This window comes from Periplaneta americana, chromosome 4, assembly GCF_040183065.1.
Source record: "Periplaneta americana isolate PAMFEO1 chromosome 4, P.americana_PAMFEO1_priV1, whole genome shotgun sequence".
Taxonomy (NCBI): Eukaryota; Metazoa; Arthropoda; class Insecta; order Blattodea; family Blattidae; genus Periplaneta; species Periplaneta americana.
This window is the reverse complement of record NC_091120.1, coordinates 36911097-36932091: the sequence shown is the minus strand read 5'-3', so window position 1 is coordinate 36932091 and position 20995 is coordinate 36911097. Positions and strand designations below refer to the sequence as shown.

Here is a 20995-nt window from a genome sequence, read left to right as displayed (position 1 = left end):
GAAACATTGTCAATGAGACATTACTGTGTAAAAACAAAATTGCATGTCTTATTTACATACGCTGAGTAAAGATGAAGTAGTAATTTTTGGCAAAATTGTTCAATTTCATTGGTTAGGGATGTGCTATATAGTAATAAAACAGTATCATCTTTCTTACAGTATACACTGTTTTCTAATTAATATTATAATAAAAAGAAAAAATTCATGTTTAATTAATCTACTGTAATCTCCTGTTTTTTTCGACGGTTTTCTCCTGATTTTCGTGAATCCCGGCCAAATAAATCACTCAGCTGAGTGCGCCCCTTGTATAATGGCAGTTGACTTTGACATAAAACGTCAACATATATGCCTAACTTGGAGTCAGGCCAAAAGGGAAACATTCAAGGAGGAGGGTTCGGTCCGGTGCTGTGGATTGGATTCGGCGTAGCTCAGTGGTCAGAGCGCTTGGTACGTAGAACCAAGGACCCGGGTTCGATCCCCGGCGCCGAAGCGAATTTTTCTCCTCAAATATTAATTGTCAATTTACAGATATTATTCTGTAGGACAAATTAATAAAAATATCTTTAATATTCGAATGAAAATTAGTTTAAAATATGCATTTTCATTAAATTCAACTACATGACTTCGAACGGTTCCCTTCAGAGTGCTGCATTGGAGTTAAATAGCTCGCTTGAACTCGGTCGAGTGTCGCACCCTAGAGTGAGGTACGATCGGTCGTGATACGCTCGTAATAAATAGAAGCACAGTACAAGGTCATCTCACCGACATGTCTTATCTTGTATGGAACGCGACAGATAAGATACACATATGTTTTGCTCACACGGTAAAAATAAGGCTTTATTTTCTGCGTTTATGACAAACAGTCAATGGAACGTACCAAAACAGGAACATGAAGTTATAAATAAAATAGTATGAAAAACTTCGATATACAGTTATTATTGCTAATTAATAATTATTCAATATTTCATTTACCACACATATGTGATAGGTCCACATATAGTGTTCCGCCTATATACTGCGACAATGTAGAAATGTTTTGCAAAATATTATTGATATAGCAGTAGATTAATAACAATATTAGTACAGAGATAACGTCACAAAAAATATAATAAAACGAATAATCATGGTGCACAACTGTTACAGACGCAAAGATTGATACACTAATTATTACTTACTTACAATTGGCTTTTAAGGAACCCGAAGGTTCATTGCCGCCCTCACATAAGCCCGCCATCGGTTCCTATCCTGTGCAAGATTAATCCAGTCTCTATCATCACACCCCACCTCCCTCAAATCCATTTTAATATTATCCTCCCATCTACGTCTCGGCCTCCCTAAAGGTCTTTTTCCCTCCGGTCTCCCAACTAACACTCTATATGCATTTCTGGATTCGCCCATACGTGCTACATGCTCTGACCATCTCAAACGTCTGGATTTTAAGTTCCTAATTATGTTAGGTGAAGAATACAATGCGTGCAGTTCTGTGTTGTGTAACTTTCTCCATTCTCCTGTAGCTTCACCCCGCTTAGCCCCAAATATTTTCCTAAGCACCTTATTCTCAAACACCCTTAACCTATGTTCCTCTCTCAAAGTGAGAGTCCAAGTTTCACAACCATACAGAAGAACAGGTAATATAACTGTTTTATAAATTCTAACTTTCAGATTTTTGGACAGCAGACTGAATGATAAGAGCTTCTCAACCGAATAATAGCATGCATTTCCCATATTTATTCTGCATTTAATTTCCTCCCAAGTATCATTTATATTTGTTACTGTTGCTCCAAGGTATTTGAATTTTTCCACCTCTTCGAAGGATAAATCTCCAATTTTTATATTTCCATTTCGTACAATATTCTGGTCACGAGACATAATCATATACTTCGTCTTTTCGGGATTTACTTCCAAACCGATCGCTTTACTTGCTTCAAGTAAAATTTCCGTGTTTTCCCTAATCGTTTGTGTATTTTCTCCTAACATATTCAAGTCATCTGCATAGACAAGAAGCTGATGTGACCCATTCAATTCCAAACTCTGCCTGTTATCTGAACTTTCCTAATGGCATATTCTAGAGCGAAGTTAAAAAGTAAAGGTGATAGTGCATCTCCCTGCTTTAGCCCGCAGTGAATTGGAAAAGCATCAGATAGAAACTGACCTATACGGACTCTGCTGTATGTTTCACTGAGACACATTTTAATTAATCGAACTAGTTTCTTGGGAATACCAAATTCAATAAGAATATCATATAATACTTCCCTCTTAACCGAGTCATATGCCTTTTTGAAATCTATGAATAACTGATGTATTGTACCCTTATACTCCCATTTTTCTCCATTATCTGTCGAATACAAAAAATCTGATCAATTGTCGATCTATTACGTCTAAAACCGCACTGATGATCCCCAATAATTTCATCTACGTACGGAGTTAATCTTCTCAAAAGAATATTGGACAAAATTTTGTACGATGTCAACAAAAGTGATATTCCTCGAAAGTTACCACAGTTGGTTTTGTTCCCCTTTTTAAAAATAGGTACAATTATGGACTCCTTCCATTGTTCTGGTACAATTTCCTTCTCCAAAATATCAACTACAAGTTTATAAATTTCGCTATATAATGCACTCCCACCCTCTTGTATTAATTCTGCTGGAATTTGGTCGATACCTGGACACTTGTACTTTTTCAGATTTTCTATCGCAATTTCGATTTCTGAAAGAGTGGGTTCGGGTATAAATGGCTCAGCAGTTTGTATTTCAATTTCGTCCCGATCATTTCTATTTGGCCTATGTACATTTAGTAGTTGCGCAAAATATTTTTTCCATCTGTTTAGGATTGATGGAGAGTCTGCAAGCAAGTCACCATTCTCATCCTTGATCACGTTTACCCTTGGCTGATATCCGTTCTTAAATTCCTTTATACCCTTATATAAATCTCGAATGTTTTTATTCTTACTATTTGTTTCTACCTCATTCAGTTTTTCCTTCAGGTAACCTCTCTTTTTATTCCTAAGTGTACAACTTGCTTCCCGTCTTTCATTGAAATAATTATCTCTCTTCTCCTCAACTGGATCCTGTAAGAATTTCAATTTTGCCTGTTTCCTTCTTTCTACTACTATGCAACAATCTTCATCAAACCACGGTTTCTTTTTCTTAGTTTCATAATAACCTATGCTCTGCTCAGCTGCAATTTTGATACTATCTCTGATATTTTCCCACACGCTATTAACATCTAATTCTTTCTCAATTTCGTCGGAACTTTCTAAAGTGGCAAACCAATTCGAAATTTCGACCTGATAATTTTCCTTAGCTTCCTCGTCCTTTAATTTCAAAATATTGAATTTAGTAATATTAACTTGTTGCTCTACTCGCTTGGCTACTGATAATCTTTCTCTTAATTCTTATTAGAGATTATTATTATTATTATTATTATTATTATTATTATTATTATTATTATTATTATTATTATTATTACTACTAGAAAACTTGATATAGTTCTTGCATTATCATGACTGTGTTCTCCGTTTATAATAATTACATTTACACCCAATAACATCTATCAAATGTGGCAAAAACAAAATCACTCCTGTGTTGGGGGTGGGGAACATTTACCTACAACATTTATATTACATTTTAAAGCAAGTTTTGTAGTTGTACTATGGAGAGGTTAGTTAAACACTGCAAAGTTTTTAAATGATAAACATCTATGATGTTATTACACAGATCATCACTGTAACAAGAACGAATGTCTAACGCTCGGCTTATACCGTTCGAGGATTTATCGCTCGAGACAATTTTACTCAACCTGCATGTGCGCTACCTATCGGATTATGGTATGAACTACTTGGAGCTCGAGCGAAAACGTCCGATGCAAACCTCTGATTCCCTTGTCAGTCGGAAAGTATCTGAAGAAAACTATACGGGGCTACGAAGAATATAAAGCAGGATTTTGTTGTTGTGGTTTTATATGTATTGCTGTTAGTATAGTTTGCTGACAAGTTTTATAATCTGAGTTGTTAGAAATTTGGTAGGACATAGGTTATGTAACAGTGGCGTAGAGGTTCGGTTCTACTGTGGCCTTCTTTAAACTCACGTAAGCCGACGTCGAAAACCCGTCATAAGCTGGGAATTACGAAGCTGTTCCGAGTTTTTGCCAGCCCGCATGATATCGTCGGTACACAAAGCTTTGCTTTGTGGAGATGGGAACGAAGGCATGCTTGAGTGGTTCACGCAGCAAAAGCAAATATCGCCTTCTAAAGTAAACAAGCAAAAATTCGCACGTGCAGCATGGACTAATATTCAATTCCGCATCTACGCGCAAGTGGAACCTTGCACGGCCGGCATTTTTAATTAAAAGAATTCTGAAACGAGCAAAAAAAAAAAAAAAACCTAAACCGAAAAAACCCACGTCGCAACATAGGGAGTTAACGTCGTTAAAAATTGCTTAGAGGTAAATCTTCTGTCTCGCGATACTATCAAAACAGTCGTTAGGCCTAGGCCTATACCTTCTTCTTGAAATAAGACAGAATTTCCCGCATGTGAAAGTATTTTAAAAATAAGTTTACATACTGGAAATTGTTCAGTATTATTTCTTGCTTATGTGCTAGAATTCTTACATGTGAACTGGTGAAATATTTAGGCATTATAATAATTATACCAAAAATTACGTTTGAGGAAAAACATAGATTATCTTTGGTCTAATTTAAGAAAATTCTTATATAAAGTTTACCAGTTACTATTTCTTCTGACATGTAGCGTAAGCCTAATTCAGTCTATTTACCTTTAGTCCATTCTGTTATTCGCTAAGATGAAATAATAAACTGAGAAAGTGTAACAAAATATCCTCAGTTTTTCCTGAATCAGCTTAATAGCCTAAGGGAATAATTAAAATTTCTTTAAATGAACATTTTTAGATTATCCGAAAATATCATATACAAAGATTTCAGTATTTCAGACATCAGAAAATAAACATTTACCCATATATACAAGATCTATTATAAGATCTATTAATATAATACCACAAAACCAAAGTAAGCTTTCCTCAAAATAACATAGTTATTTTACAAAAAAGTCTGCTCTCAAAAAAACGCTGAAAGTTAGAATTTATAAAACAGTTATTTTACCGGTTGTTCTGTATGGTTGTGAAACTTGGACTCTCACTTTGAGAGAGGAACAGAGGCTAAGACTATTCGAGAATAAGGTGCTTAAGAAAATATTTGGGGCTAAGAGGGATGGAGATACAGGGGAGAATGGAGAAAGTTACACAACGCAGAACTGCACGCATTGTATTCTTCACCTGACATAATTAGGAACATTAAATACAGACGTTTGAGATGGGTAGGGCATTTAGCACGTATGGACGAATCCAGAGATGCATATAGAGTGTTAGGTGGGAGACCTTTGGGGAGGCTAAGACGTAGATGGGAGGATAATATTCAAATGGATTTGAGGGAGGTGAAATATGACAGTAGAGACTAGATTAATCTTGCTGAGGATAAGGACTAATGGCGAGCTTATGTGACGGCGGAAATGAACCTCCGGGTTCTCTAAAAGCCTAAGTAAGTATATACTATTTTCCTTGCACTATTTGAAGTATTTGAGTATAACATAGACGCTGGATTGAGACATAAGCTTAACGCTAATTTCGGTCCAAGACTATACAATTATTTTTTCAATAATTAGTGAAGAACAAAATGGCTTCCGGAAAGGCAGATCATGCTGCGATGAATATTTTACAATGCCAATTTTGATTGAGAAACATCGAGAATTTAATTTAGAAACAAATTTGGTATTTATTAATTTTATAAAAGCATTTGATGAAGTGAACAGAAGTTTGTTATTCGAAATTTTGACAAAGTATCAGATCCCAAAGCAGATCATATAATATTTATAACCTTTATAAATCAAACCTTATTGCAGTAAAAAATAAATGAAAAAATAACTCATTGGACGGAAATCAACACAGGAGTCAGACAAGGTTGTGGCCTCTCTCCTTTGCTTTTTAACGTTTATATGAACGCAATTGTGAAAGATTTTAGAGAAACAAAACACGGATATATCACTATTAACAGAAATTTAAAATTAGATGTAATAACGTTTGCAGATGATCTTGTTTTACTAGCAACATCTGAAGATGATTTGCAATGGTCAATACATAATTTAAATTTAATAGCTCAAAAATATTCAATGGAAATATCCATTAACAAAACAAAAATAATGGCCTTTTGTGGTAAATATCCAATACTAAGCAAAATTTTGTTTAAATAACACAATTTTGGAAAGAGTTAATGAGTTTAATTATTTAGGATATAAACTTTCTTTTGTTGAAAATTTGGATTTAGCAGAGAAAATTGTAAAATTCAAGAAATCAATGGGCATCATTAATAGAGTTTTAAAACCTTCGTTAATACAAAAATCAACTCGTACTCGTCTTTATCAAATAATAGCTCGACCAGTCTTATATTATGGGAGTGAAGCGTGGACTATAAGGACAAAAGATGAAAGCAGACTAACAGCTTGCGAGATGAGATTCATGCGCCGAACAGCTGGCTACACAAAATGGGGTCGAAAGAAAAATGAAGATATCCTTCAAGAACTTAATGTGTCCTCAATACTGGACTATATCTCCAGATATCAGTTAAACTGGAAGGAACATGTCTCAAGAATGGTTTCATCCAGGATCCCTAAGGCAATAATGAAGTATCGCCCAAATGGGAAACGGTCACTTGGTCGACCTATGAAAAGATGGCAAGAAAATCGCTTTTTCAGGCCGTAACAGTTCTTTTGGGACTCATAATTGACAGGATGATTATGATGATGATAATTATCCACATGTAACATAAGTGAATGATTTGGTGTTCAGAAGAAATTTTAGGAATTATTTTTGCAAACTTTTTGTCTAACAGCAAAACTAACACTTAGGAATATTGCCTTTGTCTTTATATTATATTTAATCTTATTTCATTTTGTAATGTACACTGGTTTATATTTGTAAATTATCTTAAGCTACTTCATGTATAGTCTACTATTTTACTTTTACATTTCTAAGAGGAGTCTGGAACACAAGCTCTGACTTTTTCGGAAGAAAGCTAATTTTAAAATACTGTATGTAATTTTTAAATATTTGCAAAAATGCTCAAGTTAATTACTTACTTACTTGCTTACTGGCTTTTAAGGAACCCGGAGGTTCATTGCCGCCCTCACATAAGCCCGCCATTGGTCCTTATCCTGAGCAAAATTAATCCATTGTCTATCATCATATCCCACCTCCCTCAAATCCATTTTAATATTATCTTCCCATCTACGTCTCGGCCTTCCTAAAGGTCTTTTTCCCTCCGGCCTCCCAACTATCACTCTAGGCTATATGAATTTCTGGATTCGCCCATACGTGCTACATGCCCTGTCCATCTCAAACGCTTGGATTTAATGTTCTTAATTATGTCAGGTGAAGAATACAATGCGTGCAGTTCTGTGTTGTGTAACTTTCTCCATTCTCCTGTAACTTCATCCCTCTTGGCCCCAAATATTTTCCTAAGAATCTTATTCTCAAACACCCGTAGTCTCTATTCCTCTCTCAAAGTGAGAGTCCAAGTCTCACAACCATACAGAACAACCGGTAATATAACTGTTTTATAAATTCTAACTTTCAGATTTTTCGATAGCAGACTGGATGATAAAAGTTTCTCAACCGAATAATAACAGGCATTTCCCATATTTATTCTATGTTTAATTTCCTCCCGAGCATCATTTATATTTGTTACTGTTGCTCCCAGATATTTGACCTTCTCCACCTCTTCAAAAGATAAATTTCCAATTTTTATATTTCCATTTCGTACAATATTCTGGTCACGAGACATAATCATATACTTTGTCTTTTAGGGATTTACTTCCAAACCTATCTCTTTACTTGCTTCCAGTAAAATTCCCGTTTTTTCATAATCGTTTGTGGATTTTCTCCTAACATATTCACGTCATCCGCATAGACAAGCAGCTGATGTAACCCGTTCAATTCCAAACCCTCTCTGTTATCCTGGACTTTCCTAATGGCATACTCTAGAGCAAAGTTAAAAAGTAAAAGTGATAGTGCATCTCCTTGCTTTAGCCCACAGTGAATTGGAAACGCATCTGAAAGAAACTGACCTATACGAACTCTGCTGTACGTTTCACTGAGATACATTATTATTTATTATTTGTATATTTATTTATTTGTTTATTATTGCGGGTCTATCTCATTTTAACGGATTTGTGCATTCCACTTTGTACACAGACGTACATAACACAGTTTTATCCTTAGAATACATTTTTACTTATAATATTTTTATAAACTCCTGTCTGATACTTTGGTAACTCATTCTCTTAGCGTAGTAACTTTCTCATAATTGTATATCGTTAGATATCAGGATTTTGTTAGATGTTAGTGGGACTTCCCTTTGAATGAGGTGCCATTAACTTCCATTGTGGTCAGTATAACTGACTACGGTTTACAAACTCAATGCATTTGTGAAAGTTAACTCGTTAAAACAACTTGGAAGCATATTCTAGTAGGGCTTTGACAGCCGTTAGTGGGGACTTCGTAAAAGCCTTTTTGTGCATACAGATTTTATGCCATACAAATCGAGGTGTGCATTAGTTAAACTCCCACATTCAAAAAGTATAACTTCTCTGCATAATTCAAAGCACTATGTCATTTACGACTGTGCGGAAAAAGGAAAACAGTGTCCTACAGAGAAGAAATACCAGTTACAGCAAATGCAGTATATACAGAATAATAAAGATATTTAATAATGTGTGATTTGAAATGCATAGAAAAATATGGTGTTTAAACTAGTGTAGTATGAAGACAATAAATGTGATATAAGTTAGAAATACTTTCCATTGCATTGGTAATAAAGGGAAGTATTTTGGTGTCACAAGAATGAAGACAAACAAATTATACCTAAATACTACACGCTTATAACTACACTTGGAAAAATGTCTTTTTTACTGGGTGGAAGTAAAATATTATTTGCATAGATATAAATGTGATTTGGAATAAATCGAAGTCATAGGACAAATTTTTATTTTGCCTATTTTGCCTTTTAAGGTGTTTCTTACTAATAAATGGCCTTTTTTTTACCATTTTAAAGCAAAATTTCGTGTTTATTTGCAATGTTATAATTAATTGCAATGTAAGGTGTATAAAATTTTAATATTTGAAATAATTACTAATTTTACTAACAATAGCAAATAGAAGTAATTTATTTCGGGACTTAGTCTGCTAATATTCTTTCTTTAATACTATTGGTGCAATATGAATGATGTTCGACAATCCACAGTTACAAAATATAATATTGTCATGTCTTCACGATACCAACAATCAGCTTTATAATTTTAAATATTAAGCTCGTTCTCATAGAAGTTGTCACGTAGCATTTTCAATTGTTTGCTTTAATATTTTCGAATCTTACTGTTACAATTTTGTGCTACACGTGTTTATTATTGTAGGAGAAAGAAATTTGAGTGAGGAACAGTCAGTTATTGTCGGGTGACAGAAGATATAAGACCGGTTAGCTAGAACGCCTAAATTCAGTAAACCATTGAAAAGAAAACTTCATGCTTACGTTAGTGAATTTGGTGCTCATGTGTTTTAAACCGATGGAACAGTTTTGTTATGTAAAGTTTGTGAAAAGACAGTTAATCACGAAAAAAAAAAGTATTTTATAAGTCAACATGTGTCACCTACGAAGTAAATATGTGAGTTATGTTGATATAATTTAAATTTATTGCTAAAATATATTATGCCTATGTCTATCTTCCTCTGAATGGCGGGACGCAATTAAGATGAATGCTAACGTAGCACCAGTGAGAAGTCTTCATGGGAGATCCTTGGACGGTTTCCGTTGTAGATACTGCAACGAGATTGAAACCTTAGCACACGTCCTAGGATCCTGTCAGCATGGAGAACTCCTGAGAAATTCACGCCATCATAACATCCGAAAACTAATAGCACAAGCCCTTAGAAACAAATCCTTCGAGGTCCATGAAGAGGTGCACTGCGTTGCGTCTGAAGGCGGCGGAATTAGAAGAGCGGACATCGTGGCTCTAGACAAGACTAATAGTAAAGGCTTTATACTGGACCCAACTGTTAGATTTGAGATGAGCCAGACCCAACCATCCGAGGTCAACAAAGAAAAACAACAAATTTATGAGCCTACTATTCCGTATTTTCGAGAAAAATATCAGATGGAAGGCACCTGGGAAGTACATGGTTTAATGATCGGAGCGAGGGGCACCATCCCACGATCAACTGTAAACACTATCAAAACATTTGGAATCCATGACATCATTCCAAAAATAATTACTTCAACCATTAAAGGGTCTGTGGCAATTCTGAAAAATCATTTATACGAAATATCATAATACCCCGCCCCTTTCTATTCGTTAGTGTGTGATTGTTACAAATATATGTACAAATTTATTATTTCTTAAACTTAAGCTCCTAGTTCACATTTAAATTTGGCTCATCTATCTTACTGTAATCATTACTATTCTTATATGTGTGTTATTCTGTGTTTTTGGCAACCCAGGTTGCCTGGGCAGACTATTTCTTGAAATAAATTATATATATTATAATGTCTTTTTCAAAGATTATTGTGCCTTTTTGCGTTTTATTGCCTTTTTTTGCCTGCCTAATTTAACTGTTATAAATGCCTAAACATCCGGGCTCTACGTATAACAATCGCACATTCGAGTCAGTTATTTTCAGCACTGTATTTCCATCTATTGTATGTATGCCAGGTTTCCTGAACTATAGACACCAGGGTGCTATTCATAGACATTTCGCAGCACGCGCTACGAGCGTACTAAGCTAGCCCCGGCTATCCACTGGTTACTTGTACAAAATTCAAATCATATCCTATCGCTAACACTGGTTTATGAATACGAAAAACGCTGATCATTCACAGGAAACCCGCGCTAAAAATGTCTATGAATACGGCCCTAATTGTTTTGACGTTCATTATCCATGTATGAACTCATACTGGAATTACGTACGTGAAACAATTTTTCATAAATGCCTGATGACTATTTTTTTTCAGATAAAACTGTATAGCATTTTACAGAGAATGTGTCCTGAACGTTTAATTCATTACAATGCAAAGCATTGGCCAACTACAAGAGATGGATAATGGAAAACAGCAAATATATTAGCACACAACTCCGTATTACCTGGAAAAATACCACCTCAAAAGATTCGTACCTATAGTCCAGACGTGTTCATTTAGTGAGTCCTGCCGACCCGGGTGGCGCAAGCCGTAGAGGCACGCAATGACTCTACGGCTTGGTCCGAAGGGTTGTGGGTTCGAGTCCCGCCTCGGGCATGGGTGTTGTGTTAGTATTAGTTAGTAAACAGAAACAGAAAACTGAAAACCTGAAAAACAGAAATATTTCGGAAAATGGCCTCTGGCCGGATGTAGAAATTTGAAAAAAAAAAAAAAAAAAAAAAAAGTCGTGGTGCAAACGTGAGTTGCGAGCATCCAGCTCTGTAAGACGTAATGTTTCCTCCCTCAGCTCCTTCCACTACCCCCTGCATTACAGAGGAACTACGGTATCAGTGGCGCTTGTATCTTCGTAATGTTTATATCGAAGTCGTGTTATTCCGTGTCGTTCGTGAAGAGAAGTCACTTCCATTCCCAAGAGGAGGAGAATTTTCAGTTTCCGAGTATCAAGGAAATATTAAAATGCCTCATTTGCGGTAAGATTTTGCATGGCGTTTCAAAACCAATATAAAACGCCATTGTACTACATGCCTCTCTCAATATTCTCATATAAAGGTTGTACCTACGTTATTATTATTATTATTATTATTATTATTATTTTTATAATAATAATAATTATTATTATTATTATTTTTATAATAATAATTATTATTATTATTATTATTTTTATAATAATAATAATTATTATTATTATTATTTTTATAATAATAATAATTATTATTATTATTATTTTTATAATAATAATAATTATTATTATTATTATTTTTATAATAATAATAATCATTATTATTACTTTTATAATTATTATTATTATTATTTTTATAATAATAATAATTATTATTATTATTATTTTTATAATAATAATAATCATTATTATTACTTTTATAATTATTATTATTATTATTTTATAATTATTATTATTATTATTATTATTATTTTATTATTGTATAATATAATATTTATTTATTTATTTATTTATTTAATCTGGCGAAATTAAGTCCATCAGGCCTTCTCTACCACACCACTAGAATATATGAATTATATTAATATATAACTAATAATAATTAATATATAGAGTCTAGACCTGTTTATAAGCAATCCAAAATTTTATTTTGAAGCATTGCCTAGTTACGTTATTCAGATTTAATTCTGTTATTTTATACAGAGTGTAAGGGGTAAAATTGAATTAATTTTAAGAGCAGTATTTTTAGGTTGTAAGGAACAAAAAGTCACACGTCATTTTGGTATTTGAATAACTTACTTACTTACTTACTTACTTACAAATGACTTTTAAGGAACCCGAAGGTTCATTGCCGCCCTCACATAAGCCCGCCAGCGGTCCCTATTCTGTGCAAGATTAATCCAGTATCTATCATCATACCCCACCTCCCTCAAATCCATTTTAATATTATCCTCCCATCTACGTCTCGGCCTCCCTAAAGGTCTTTTTCCCTCCGGTCTCCCAACTAACACTCTATATGTATTTTTGGATTCGCCCATACGTGCTACATGCCCTGCCCATCTCAAACGTCTGGATTTAATGCTCCTAATTATGTCAGGTGAGGAATACAATGCGTGCAGTTCTGTGTTGTGTAACTTTCTCCATTCTCCTGTAACTTCATCCCGCTTAGCCTCAAATATTTTCCTAAGCACCTTATTCTCAAACACCCTTAACCTATGTTCCTCTCTCAGAGTGAGAGTCCAAGTTTCACAACCATACAGAACAACCGGTAATATAACTGTTTTATAAATTCTAACTTTCAGATTTTTGGACAGCAGACTGAATGATAAGAGCTTCTCAACCGAATAATAACACGCATTTCCCATATTTATTCTGCGTTTAATTTCTTCCCGAGTGTCATTTATATTTGTTACTGTTGCTCCAAGATATTTGAATTTTTCCACGTCTTCGAAGGATAAATCTCCAATTTTTATATTTCCATTTCGTACAATATTCTGGTCACGAGACATAATCATATACTTTGTCTTTTCGGGATTTACTTCCAAACCGATCGCTTTACTTGCTTCCAGTAAAATTTCCGTGTTTTCCCTAATCGTTTGTGTATTTTCTCCTAACATATTCACGTCATCCGCATAGACAAGAAGCTGATGTAACCCGTTCAATTCCAAACCCTGCCTGTTATTCTGAACTTTCCTAATGGCATATTCTAGAGCGAAGTTAAAAAGTAAAGGTGATAGTGCATCTCCCTGCTTTAGCCCGCAGTGAATTGGAAAAATTTGAATAACAGTTTATTTAAAAAAAAAATAAATTGTGTCTGAAGTTTTAAATTCATTTATGGTAAAGGTATTGAGTATTCAGACGTATGAGTGGTAAGATATCAACGCGAAGAAGAAGCCGAAGAAAATATGTCTGTCATTTCTTCGAAAAACGCTTCATTTGTATAATAACATACAAAATTAACTGATTAAAAACATTCAGGGAAATCTGGCATCACCTCATTTAAGGGTTGCTCGGCAAGTGTATACTGTTTATGCGCATTCTTACGTTGTACCTCAGCAGTAGCGAGTCTTATGTCAGTCTTTTTGCAGTATGGGGAATTAAGACAAAATTGTCCACACCTGTGGAGTAACGGTTAGCGCGTCTGGCCGCGAAACCAGGTGGCCCGGGTTCGAATCCTGGACGGGGCAAGTTACCTGGTTGAGATTTTTTCCGGGGTTTTCCCTCAACTCAATATGAGCAAATGCTGGGTTACTATCGGTGCTGGACCCTGGACTCATTTCACCGGCATTTTCACTTTCATCTCATTCAGACGCTAAATAATCAAAGATGTTGACATAGTGTCGTAAAATAACCTACTAATAAAAAAGACAAAATTCCCATGAATCAGTAAGGCTGTATCAGATGAGATTTCCTAACAGAAGAATGCCAAATCCGGTAACGTTTGTTGCTGTGAGTGTTAGAGCGTTAGAGACTGGATGTGTTAGTCCAGCCTGTTGAAATCGAGGGCCGCGATTACTAGCCTACCTCTATGTGTTATATATTTTATTTTATTTTCTTATTTGTTCTGCATAGAATTGATTACTATCCAAGTTCAAGTACAATTTGTTTTTATTTCTTGCAGTGTAATAAATTTTATTGTTTGTCGTTATTCTCTAACTCTAAATAAAATAGGTCCATTGATGTTGAAAATTAACTTACTTTACGTTGTTTATTATGAAATGTAAGGTTATCTTTAAGTATTTATTCGTAAAAATAACAGAGCATTTATTAATTTTAGTCTTTAGAAAACACACTGACCTACAAATCAGCTGTTATCTATCGCCTCCTCGCTGAAAGACAATCAGAAGCGAATTCTTTGCTTATTACTACTGCATTGCACTTCGTAATTCAGTAGCTGTAAACAAAGCAGTGAGTTGTTGCAACGTATCCATTTCAAACATTTCAATAGAAACTCGATTTTTTTTCAATAATCATTATAGATATATTAACAGTTATTCGAACTTACCTACTAGTTTTATTGATATCTATTACTAGTTAAAATTAATGCAGTTATACCCCTTTCATCCTGTATATGTTGGAACTGAATTTTCGGGACGGGTGGCACTATGGCCCAGCACTGCGACTTGTTACGATGTATTGCGCTAACCCTCAAGCTAGACGCATTCCCAAACCCACACCGGCTGACTACTGTCGATGACACAGCTCATCTGCCCTGAACCTTGGGGAGGGGTGTGAGGCTAACTTTGGAGCAAGCGGCTGGCTAACGGTACTTTTGGTGTGAATATCCTCTGCTTAATCCCCTTTCTATTTTCTCCAAAAAAACATTTCTCTCTCTTCATTTGTACTTGGAAGACGAAGGTGAACGTTTGCTTAATAGAATTGCTGGTGTAAAGATATATTGAAAGTTAAAGACGTAGCAATATAACTTTCCTGTGTAGTGTACTCCATAGTAACGTGGCGCGGAATTGGTAAATCAATGTTTTTATAATGCATGCTACATTGTATTTCTAACTTTCCCTCCATCCACTACTAGTGCGAAACTACTGCCCCAACCCCGCATTCCTTCCAGGGCAGATGAACTGTGTCACTGACAGTACACTAAGGTTCGCTGCGTACCCAGGTTTCGAGCAGGCAACCTCCCTCGTTCCTAGGCCAGCCCCCTCCGTGCGTTGCCAGCCGGCGATCGGGGAATGCTTAGAATGATGACGAAATGGAGAAATGGTGACGGAATTACATAAATGCCTAATATGGGGAAAAACGGGAGAACCTCGAGAAAAACCCAACCCCAACAAGTGTCACTATGGATTTGTCAATGAAAAATCCCAGACTTGACCAGGACTCGAACCCCGGCCACTCAACCACCGCAGGGGTCTCTGTATATGTTAAACATACGTAACTTAATTTACAATTCATGTTGAGAAATAGTCAGCTAAGCCTCTTGTTAATAACATTTATCAAAATATAATTAATTATTTATTCCGTCTTATGGCTTCAGCACTGATTACATATGCAAGAAAAACACTGATGTGTTACATCTTATTTAGTCTTAATACTAACGTTTTCGCCCTTTTGTAGGGCATCTTCAGGTACGAGATATAACAGATATCATCTAAAATCAATTACAAAAACTTTGTTTTACATTTGGAAATGACATAACTAGAGTAAAAAATATGACATAGTGACAATATTGGTCATCTAAAACAACATTAAAAGATCATGTCAAATATTAAAAAGAAATGAAAACAACGTAAGTTTGCATAGCTATGAAGCAATACTGAATACGTGATGTTGGCATACAAAGTAGATCTCAATACATTGGTGTCCTAAATATATTGTACTGTTGCCAATAACTTGTTGAAAGTGAATAGAGAAGCATACAGAGAGTAGAAATCAATGTGCTGATCATAGTAAAGTCAATAAATTACTAGAAATATAAAAAACCTGATATTATTAAATGTAGAGTCGTAAAAGCAAATATGACTAATTTCATGGAGCGAGTAAAATTGTTGTTAAGTGTTATGTGCTCTCCTATCTGAAAAACAAACTTATATCTAACTTATGATAGGTGAAATAGAGAAATATATTGAAATGCCATGTGAAGGTATGAATTTACTTACAAAATCATGCGAAAAATCTAAATCATCACCGTACACATGTTGTTGAAATGAAGGGAAGTGTTTGTTGTACAGCTGTCAAAAGAAAAAGTGGCCGCTCTCCTGGAACAAAGTTCCCTTCGGGTATCTTCGCTATAATTCGGAGACAGGCGATGTTACATGTTGTTGGACCACGTTGCCTGATATCTACAGTTATAATTGAAGTATTCATTCTGTGATTCGATAGGGTAATGGTAGCGTTCAGGCCTCTTATTCATGAGGTCCTGCGTTCGATTACAACCTCGTGCTTTTTATGTTCTTTTTTGTTATGTTTTTGAGAGAGACAAACTATACATAATGGCTCCTTTCTCTTTTACGATTATTTTAGTAATTAACATCAGGTTCATTAATATATTATGCCATGACTTTATCATTATGATATTGTGGCTGCAAATGGAAAGAAAAAAGATTTTATTCTCAATAAAAATATCTTTCGTAGCATAAACAAAACAAATTTACTGGCGTCGGCCTTAAAACATTCAAACAATTAAGCGTTCAAAAGACAAAACAAAAAGCCACAATTCAATATTTAGTCTATCTTCCTCTTATCTCGATCATCTTGCAGTCGAGTGGGCATGGAATCGACTAGTCTTTGCAAATAGCGACTGTTCTTAGACACGATATTCCAGGCATTCTGAACATACCCACATACATAAGTGTTCTGTCCATGGGCAGGTCTTTCATTGCAAACCCAGCAATCTCCAATCTTTCCTATTTTCTGCCTTCCTCTTAGTCTCCGCATATGATCCACATATCCTAATGTCTTCTATTATTCTTTTCAACCAGAGACCCAACCAATTCCTTTTTCTCTTTCTAATCAGTTTCAGCATTATTCTTTCTTCACTCACTTTTTCAAACACAATTTTATTTCTTATTCTGTCTGTCCACTTCACACGCACCGTTCTTCACCACATCCACATTTCAAATGCTTCAATTCGTTTCTCTTCATTTCGTCGTAATGTCCATGTTCCTTCCCCATACAATGCCACACTCCACACAAAGCACTTCACTAGTCTCTTCCTTAGTTCTTTTTCCAGAGGTCCGCAGAAGATCCTTCTTCTTCTATTAAAAGCTTCCTTTGTTCATGTTTGCAATTTTCTTGGGAAGGATAGGCCTAAATGCGGTAACATCCCGTTGCTTTCCGCACACCACTATCTCTTTCGCATCTTATAAAATTCCAAGGGGCCCAAGCGTGGAGATGAGGAGAGTGGATTTGACTAATTGGGCCCTCCGGACTTCACCGAAAGTCACGGCAAGGGTTAAATATCAATTCTATCAGGATGTTTGACCCGGTCAGAGACCGGGAAATCTCAATTAGCCTTTGCCCCCCGCATCCTGGACTAGCTTCTACGAATCATCAGAAAATCTTAGAGTGTGATTGGGCCAATTTTTTCGAAAATGTTTCCACACTTTTGCCCTCGTAGCTCAGCGGACGAACGTCGAAATTTAGATGTCAACGTCTCAGGTTCAATTCCTCGTTACTCCTTTTCATTTTATTGTGGTTCAAGATAATATAATGTAATAATACAAAAAGAAAAACTAATACCAGTATTATGCAACTGGATTTTTCGAAACCTAATATTAAATTTATGTTATTTATATCGCTAAAGAACGATTACAATATAAATAACTAGAATATTATTTATAAAGTATCACTAAAGAACGATAACAGAATATAAATGATAAATATCGGTTTGTTTAATTAATATAAGATATTATATAATACTTATTTAATTATCTAAATAAAATAACCTATTTTACAAAGAAGGATGGTTATTTGTGTTATAATAATTACTTACATAAAATACAGATTATTTATAGTGCGAAAGAACAATAACAATATAAATAACTTGAATATTATTTTATAATGCTAATGAAGGAAAACAGAATATAAATGATAACTTGAATATTATCTATATCGCTAAAGAACGATAACAATATAAAAAACGTGAATATTATTCATATCGGAATTTCACAGATTTATTACAGATATATTTAAGAAATTGTAGAAGAATAGTAATTAGTAACAGTGTCCTATTTATTCTTCTTGGAGCCAAATTGGTAACTTTTAAAAGTGTGGTTACTATGTTGAAGTTATGTGTTGTAAAGGATGCTTGATTTGTTATGTATGTGAGTCAGTTATGGGATTCTTGATGTCGTCGCAATGTCGTAATTATAGTTTGATTGTGTTTGTATGACTATTGTGTATTAATTTATGATGTATGGTACGGAAGGCTGCGTATTTGTGTTATAGAAGTGTTACGTATGTGTGTTGTTAATGTTTTTGTATGTTTCAAATTGATACCTGATATTTATTTTGCAATCGCAATGCCTAATTTACGGTTTGTTTATGTTTTGTTTACATCGCGTAAGCTAATTTAATTTTCTTTTCTATTTTTCTTTATGCTTATTTTTTTGTGTATGAAACTATAGCCCTAACATACATATGTAAAATAGGGCTAACCACCATTGGAGATACAATAATAAAAATTGTTATTCATATCGTTATAAAACGATAACAGAATACAAATGATGACTTGAATTTTATTCATATCTCTAAAGAACGATAACAAAATATAAATAACGTGATATCCATAAAGAACGATAACTGAATATAAATGATAATTTGAATAGCATTTACATCGCTAAAGAACGATTAAAAAATAAAATGAAAACTTGAAGAAGGCCCGAACCCACAACATTTGAATCACTAAACAAGCACTCTACCGCTGGCCTACTAGGTGCAGACATGGAACACTTTCATAGTTCGGGAACTGCTTGTACAAGCACATGCATCGTGTAACATCGCCGCGACCCGAAGTGGACTTTGAAAATATTCGCTGTTCACGAGTGCGGCTACTTTTTTTTTTGACAGCTGTACATGTAATCAGTTTAATTGAATAAATTGCATTCCGGTGACCAAATATTGTCGAGTATTCATTCTGATCTGCAACACACGTTTATATACTATAAAAATGGAAGATTTGACAAGGGGTCATTTTCAAATGTAAAGCAAAGTTTTTGTAATTGATTTTAGATGATATCTGTTATATCTCGTACCTGAAGTTGCCCTACAAAGGGCGAAAACGTTAGTATTAAGACTAAATAAGATGTAACACATCAATGTTTTTCTTTCAAATGTAATCAATGCTTAAGCCATAAGACGGAATAAATAATTAATTATATTTTGATACATGTTATTATACGTAACTTATTTTGGTTTTAAATGAAGGGAGATGTCCGCTAAGAAGACGCTTACACACTCATTGGTACTTTCTACACTTCGAACTCTATATAGTACTGAAAAATACGCTGTAATTTTTTTTATATGTTTATAATAAAATTAAGAAATATGATTATAGTAATATGCGTTACAAGAGCGGTATGTTGAAGTTTTCATGTTCAAGGAAAAGTTTGAAAAATCGAAACGTAGTTGAGCTTTTTTAATTTCCGAGAATTTAAAGAAAACATACCGCTCGTGTATCGTACATTATTTTGTGCGAAGATCGTTTATTACATACCTGAAAGAGGAATTTCTAATTTGTTGCAATAAAATCTCAATCTTGGTTTGTGTTCAATGACGGCAAATTTGCAAAACAAAAATATCTATCTTCAACATTGTTGCTTTAAAATGTTTTCTTTGTTTACTATACTCCAGCAGGCCGTGATATACGTTTGTCTTTTTTTTCCCCCCAGTCTATGATGAGTCTGGAAACTTGTTGATTTTTTTACGGCTTCCTTAATGTTACTTGCATCACGAATGCAGTAACTTTAGTGGAGTTGTAGAGTTTACTTAATTTTTGCAAATATTTAAAAACAATAATTAACAGTGCAATTTAGGTGAAATTGCAGTGGTAAGTTTCCAATTTATAATTATTAGTATATTGAACGTCTCTAAAAATAATGTTAAAAGCCTAAAGCAGTAAAATCAATACGTCACTTAAGCGGTAAGAAGAGGGAAATTGGCGGGTGCTCGTGTAAAGGGGGTTAAGTTGTTTTGGCTACACTGGAATAAGTACAGATTTGAACTATCCACAATTACTTTTCCCTTATGTTAAAGGGGTTAAGTCATTCTTTCATCTATGGTGCAGTTACAGTGCTCCATATTCTGTGACAAAGGGGTTTTGTTCAGTACCAAAGGAGAGAAGTTTACATACCTTGCAATTTGACTTAACCCCCTTTACACGAGCACCCGCGAATTGTTATGTGTGTTAGGTTGGGAATACTGAATGTGAAATTTTAGACTTTCCGCGGATTGGTTTTGTGCGGAAACCAAGCAAATACGCACGATCTCGCATAAAAATATTTTCAACACTTTCAATATTAAGCTTTGTGGGTTCACGGAAATGTAAGCTCTTCTTTGAAGTGAACTTACAGCATTAAATGATGTGACATAATAAACTAAGGTTAATAGCCGTCACTCCTTCATGTGTCACTTGCCAGAGAACCATTAACCTTTGAAGGGAAGCGTCATCTTATTCTCTTGACTGTATGCGACAGGATCAGATGGCAGATAGGTCACGTTCCCCAGACATTAATGTGTAAGGCGATGACCTACTTCTCGAATGATTTAGGTCTGGTGTACATCTGAGCAGTTCCGGTATTCAAATCAGCTCCGAAACTTGAGACAAC

General features: G+C 34.7%; 1 protein-coding gene and 1 non-coding gene across 2 annotated transcripts in view; one reads left to right on the top strand and one right to left on the bottom strand.

Moving 5' to 3' along the window:
- LOC138697712 (neuropeptide F receptor-like) overlaps positions 1–20995 on the bottom strand; it is a 469909-nt gene that overhangs the window by 368802 nt on the left and 80112 nt on the right. The window lies entirely within an intron of this gene.
- Positions 418–490, top strand: TRNAY-GUA (transfer RNA tyrosine (anticodon GUA)). Its single transcript has one exon. It is a non-coding gene; the product is annotated as a tRNA-Tyr (tRNA).